This window comes from Rattus norvegicus, chromosome 1 (genome assembly GCF_036323735.1).
Source record: "Rattus norvegicus strain BN/NHsdMcwi chromosome 1, GRCr8, whole genome shotgun sequence".
Taxonomy (NCBI): Eukaryota; Metazoa; Chordata; class Mammalia; order Rodentia; family Muridae; genus Rattus; species Rattus norvegicus.
Window position 1 is genome coordinate 66,493,020 of NC_086019.1, and position 6,656 is coordinate 66,499,675.

The 6,656-nt window shown below is 41.1% G+C and overlaps 1 pseudogene; it reads left to right on the forward strand.

The window, feature by feature from the left end:
- Positions 1–263: 263 nt before the first annotated feature.
- On the forward strand, positions 264–1,034 carry Tpi1-ps1 (triosephosphate isomerase 1, pseudogene 1; annotated as a pseudogene).
- Positions 1,035–6,656: the final 5,622 nt, after the last annotated feature.

The following is a 6,656-nucleotide window of genomic DNA, read 5'->3' on the forward strand; positions in this document are numbered from 1 at the left end:
CTTCCCAAATCTCCACACACACCACCAGCCATTGAAGCCAAGTATGTAAACACTGGACCGTATGGGAAGACATTTCTCATTCAAATCACAAACCTTAGTCAGAAATTATTAAATTAACTCAGCTGAAAACATTTATAAGGAAATAGACAGTATTAATTATTACCATGTATTATCCTCAAATACTCTAAATAACTGGAAAGTGGCAAAAATTACATGCACTGGATGGAGAAAATCCCTCCTAGAAATGCATGTCTGGTACTGACCTTCAGAGACTTGAGCTTAGTGCAATGGGGCCTTCCAGCAAGTTCTTCGTCTGGAGCGACTGGAAGATGAACGGGAGGAAGAAGAGCCTGAGAGAACTCATCTGCACCAATATGAACGCAGCCAATATGCGGGCCGACACAGAGGTGGTTTGTGCGCCTCAAATCGCCTACATCGAAGGCAGAAGCTGGATCCCAAAATTGCTGTGGCTGCATAGAACTGCTACAAAGTGACCAATGGGGTCCTCACTGGGGAAATCAGCCCTGGCATGATCAAAGACTTAGGAGCCACCTGGGTAGCGCTGGGGCACTCAGAAAGAAGACAGGTCTTTGGGGAATCAGACGAGTTGACTGGGCAGAAAGTGAACCATGCCCTATCAGAGGGACTCGGAGTGATCGCCTGCATCGGGGAGAAGTTAGACGAAAGGGAAGCTGGCATCTCTTGAGAAGGTTGTTTTCGAGCAAACCAAAGTCATCGTAGATAATGTGAAGGGCTGGTCCAAAGTGGTCCTCGCCTATGAACCTGTATGGGCCATTGGGACTGGCAAGACTGCAACCCCTCAACAGGCCCAGGAAGTGCATAAGAAGCTCTGGGGATGGCTGAAATCCAATGTCTCTGATGGGGTGGCTCAGGACACTCGGATCATTTATGGAGGTTCTGTGACTGGAGCAACTTGCAAAGAGCTGGCAAGCCAGCCTGATGTGGATGGCTTCCTCGTGGGCTGTGCGTCTCTCAAGTCTGAATCCATGGACATCATCAATGCCAAACAATGAACATGCTCATCCCCATAACTTCCTGCGTAGCCTGGACTTGGTTGCCCAGAAGTTTAGTAATTGCCCCCGCCAGTCACATGCTTCTGATGACATCATCTACCCCATCTTGTGGCCTAATCCATACTGTACCTTCCTGAGCCTCTTACCTCCCCACAATAGTTGGGACTAGGCCAATCCCTTTACCACTTACAATGGTTAAAATCAAACATGTCACCAAGATGGCTTCCTGAGGAGGGGAAGGAGTAGAACTGGCTGTCCCTTTGGGCCCTAACGAGTGAAAACGCCTTCCATTGGGATGAAACTCATGGCTGGCCAACAGGAAGTAGGCTTCCTGTCACTTTGGCTTGTCACTTAGATGGCCTTGGCTCTAGCTTCACTCTCAAGTCCTACTGGATGTGTGATGCAAAAGTTCAGCGCCTTCGGGTCTGAATTTCAGTCTACATTAAGGCCAAGATCCTCTTACTTCAAGAGGCCTGGGATATCCCCTCCTCCACAGTGCTGAAGCCCTTGTTTTGTGTTTGTGAACCATCCTACATGTAAGGGAAATAAACACCTGGGCCTTAAAAAAAAGAAAAAAAAAAGAAATACATATCTGATAATGTTACTCATTGATTATAATGTAACTGTGGGCTTTTCCGCCTATGCCCCACTTCCAGAATAAGGACTCAGAGGCTTAATATTTATTTATAATGCTTATGACCACAAGCTAGACTTGTTCTCCAACTAGCTCATAACTCAATTAACCTATTTATACTACTCTATCTGCCACATGGCTGATTATGCCTCCTCAGTTTCATACGTCTGACTTCCTTTGAATGTGGGAGGAATCCTCATGTCCTGGACTCTATCCCAGAGTTGCAGTCTCTCTACCAGAACTTCCACCTTCTTCTTCCTGCCTTTTGTTAATAGACAATCAGCTTTTTATTGACAGGTGACATTTCCACATAGTACAAAAGAAATTATTCCTACATTGCAACTTCTCTCTAGTTGTTGTCCTTAGTCATAGGTTTATAAGAATGTGTGACAAGAAGCAGACTTAAAAGAGCACTGGGGTTGCTTTTCTGTTAGTCTTACTTTGTCATGCATACTTACAGTTGAGAGTTAAGTCTTCCAGCGATGCTTACAACTTCAAGCATGAGGGTAATCCTACCGTTCTTCCATGCTCCGCTAGAAGAACTAATGTATATAAATCCATCTGTTAGAGAAAGAACTGGAAGAGCTTGAAGGGGCTCAAGACCCCATGTGAACAACAATGCCAAGCAACCAGAGCTTGCAGGGACTAAGCCACGACCTAAAGACTATACATGGACTGATCCTGGGCTCCAACCTCATAGGTAGCAATGAATATCCTAGTAAGAGCACCAGTGGAAGGGGAAGCCCTGGGTCCTGCTAAGACTGAACCCTCAGTGAACGTGATTGTTGGGAGGAGGGCAGTAATGGGGGGAGGATGGGGAGGGGAACACCTATACAGAAGGGGAGGGGTAGGGGTTAGGGGGATGTTGGCCCGGAAACCGGGAAAGGGAATAACACTCAAAATGTAAATAAGAAATACTCAAGTTAATAAAAAAAATTAAAAAAAAATCCACCTGTTAATCAATTCCACTTCCATAGGTCTAGGAAACCATGCATTGCAAGAGCCCACACATCTAGATGGAGCTTATCAGCCACACATCTCAGAAAGTGATCATTTGGGAAGTGGGATAAAGAATGAAGCTAGATCAAAGGGGCTCGAGACCCCTTATGAACAACAATGTCAAGCAACCAGAACTTCCAGGGACTAAGCCACTACCTAAAGACTAGACATGGACTGACCCTGGACTCTGACCCCATAGGTAGCAATGAATATCCTAGTAAGAGCACCAGTGGAAGGGGAAGCCCTGGGTCCTGCTAAGACTGAACCCCCAGTGAACGGGATTGTTGGGGGGAGGGTGGCAATGGGGGGAGGATGGGGAGGGGAACACCCATAAAGAAGGGGAGGGGGAGGGATTAGGGGGATCTTTGCCCGGAAACCGGGAAAGGGAATAACACTCGAAATGTATATAAGAAATACTCAAGTTAATAAAAAAAAATATAATTTAAATATTTGACTGGTTTCCCAACAGAAGTGACTGAATTTGGTTTTCTGGGGTACATATTGAAACAGCAATATGTTGACAATATTTTTTTGAATAAAAAAATTACTTAAGCAAATTAAAAAAAAAAAGAATGAAGCTAGAGAAAGGAGGGTGGCTAACTGTTCTTAAAGTTGGCCCTGGGGCTCTTTACTCCACTTTCCAAATGATCACTTTTATCCTTTCAGTCTGACATCCTCGTCATTTGTGTCTATATCAGTTTTGTTCATTTCATATGGTCAATGCCAGTAGGGAAAGGGATGTCCCCACCCATGGTTTCAAAAGGATGAAGCTAATTTTATCAGACTTGTCTCGGCCACTTACCGCTTCCTCAGAGTTAACTCTTTCATCGGTAACAGCATTTGCGTGGCTGGCTTCATGTGTGTACATTCACAGATGGATTCCTGCTTTCATTGTAAAAGTCCATGTCCAGATCAGCGGACCACAACCAAGGCTTTTAAATTCTTAACCATCTTTATAGAACTTTTTTCCTGAAGTCATGCTCCCAAAATATTGATAGATTTTTCAATACAAACACATGCATGTGCACATGTTTTACACACACACACACACACACAAACACACACACACACACACACACACACACACACACACACGGACTGTTTGTCCAGCATTGTTTGCAATAGCCTCAAACTGCAGTCAACTCTAATAAGTAATTATAATTGAATATATAGCTAAATGGCACATATATATGGATATATATACACACATAAAGAAATGAATTTAAATAACAATGACAACTAAAATGTTATTGATACTCATGGATATTCATTATCATTGGACATGGAAAAATACGTAATATAGAATAAACTATATTCCATATACAATTTTTAAATAAGCCAAAACAATTTATAATTTCAAATTTAGGATATATTTCTATGATAAAATTATAAATAGAAAGAATCTAAGTAAGTAGCAAGGTTTTACTATATATATATATTTTTTTTTTTTTTTACTTGTTAACTCCATAATATGCTGATCATGAGCTAGGTTTCAACAGTTACATGATCACAATTGCCCTGAGCATATTAATTCATTGAAATCAGGGAGACCAGAAATATGACCAAAGGTGACAATGGTGCCCACGCCATGGCACTATAATTGTGAAGTTTGCTGGTTTGGCAAAGCCAGTTCAGTTCTGTTCTGTATGCCAGAGATCTCACATCTGTGAAAGTTGTCCCATCAAGTGGTGGGGTTCCATTTCTTAGTTTGGATTCTCAGTGGCTTTACTCCCAACCTCTAAGGAGCTCCCTGTGCTTTATGTCTACTTGACATAAGCTAAAGTCATCTGAGAGGAGGGAACTTCAATTTAAAAAAAAAAGTGCCTCCATAAGATCAAGCTACGTGCAATCCTGTAGGGCATTTTCTTCAATAGTGATTGATGCGGGAAGGTCCAGCTTTTTGTGGATGGTGCCATACTTGGGAAGGTGGCCCTGGGTTCTATGAGAGAGCAGACAAAGCAGGCCATGGGGAGCAAGGCAGTGAGCAACACCCCCCACAGTCTCTGCATCAGCTCCTACCTCCACACCCCTGTCCTTTTTGAGTTCCTGCTGACTTCCTTCGATGATGAGCAGCAATATGGAAGTATAAGCCAAATAAACCCTTTCTTCTATTTGCTTTTTCGCCATAGCATCTCATTGCAACCAAAGAAACCCAAACCAAGCTTTTTTTTTCATCAGATTCCTTATATCCTGCTATTGCCTTTTCTTTCATCATTATCACCATAAGAAAATTAAAACTGCTGTTAGCATAACCTGACTTCAGACTTCAGATTTGGTAACTGTTTCCCGTGTGTGTGTGTGCATGTGTGTGTGTGTGTGTGTGTGTGTGTGTGTGTGTGTGTGTGTGTTTTCTGCTATCCATAGATCCATAGACTGCCAGAGGCTTTATATAGAATAAACTTACCAAGACTTCAATAGCATAATACATGGGAAAGTAAACATGTTCAAATTAAAAGCTAACATAGAAAAAAAGATAGTGGAGGTATTATACTGAAAATGTATTGTGGAATTCCTTGATTTTAAAATAAAAACGTGGTCATTTCCACCAAGGAAAAAACTCATTGTAAGACTTTAAACGGAATATTAACAAAGTCAATTACTCACTGAATGAAGAACAGGGTGGGAGAAACAAGACGGGATAAAGTGGCTGTACTGCTTATCCAGATATGAGAGATAAGTTCAATTGTGTATAGAAAGAGAATGAATGGAGGGAGGAGTGAAATCAATACTGGGGAAAACAGGCTGTGACGTTCACAATAGCAAATTCTTCATTCATTCCATTCTCCTCCTTAGAAGCAGACCCAGCAAGGGCACTCTCCGAACACAAAACGCTGTTTTCTGTCCCACGACTAATCCTACCTTTCTTTTCAGGGGATGTTTACTCTTGTTATCTCACCTAGGAACTTAGCATTATTTGGTACCTTCTGCCTTTACTAAACAAAATTATTAATAATAGTGACCATGGAATGTCTCTGATACTTGATAGCATTCAACTAAGAACCGGCCTACACAGCCCTAATATCTCACAGAATTAAAACCATACCTAGTAAGGAGATGCTCCTCATTCCTCTGACTGAAATACTTTTGCCAATTTACTCAAATGTGTTCTTTGATACTACAAACTAAATAAACATAGATTTGTCTGACTAACGATGTGTTCTCAGTGACTCTTAATTAGTGGATTTCAGAAGACAAATGATGTCAGCAACCTTCTGGTTAAACAAAAGGTTGAAAATGACTAAGGTTTAAGTAGTAAAACAGTATTATAGATAGAAAAAGAGATGTAGAATTATAGACTAAGCTGAGACTTTAACTTGGAGGGTCAGTTTGACATTCAAGAGAAACTATAACATAAGAAATATATTTAGGGACATAAACAGTGAAGTAAACATCGAGTAATTCAAGGGATGAAGACTAGTGACTGAAGGTAAATATGGTTATAGGAATCTTGAGATTAAGCTGACTTTGAGTGGAAAGCTGAAAGAATGTTCTTTTGAAAAGGTGGTCCAGTGTGTGTTAGGATGTAGGAAAATGTATAGAATTTGTCCTTCACATGGACTCTTGATGTAACCTGCCACCTTTGATGTGTACAATTCCTACTTTGCCCAGGCATGAAGGCACTCAAAAATTTTTATTAAAGTATCTTCAATGATTTATCAGGCAAATAATTTGCACAGCATCACTATATAGATCAAATCATTAAGTAGACTGAAAACAAAGTTAAACTATAATCTATCCCACCGGTTGCTGAACATTTTATCTATCACATTTTATCAGCACTCACTAGACAGGTTCAGTCCATAAAATAGCAAAAGAGCAGAATCCAGAATCATTGTGGTTATTGTCCTAACTCTGAAATCAGTGCCCATATTTTCTAGTCTCAAAAAGGAAAAAAGCATAGTTTCCAAAATTGTATACAGAATAAGATGAAAGCCCAAAACGAGCCAGGGACATTGAGTCTGAAGAAGCATCACCACTCAGTGTGCACA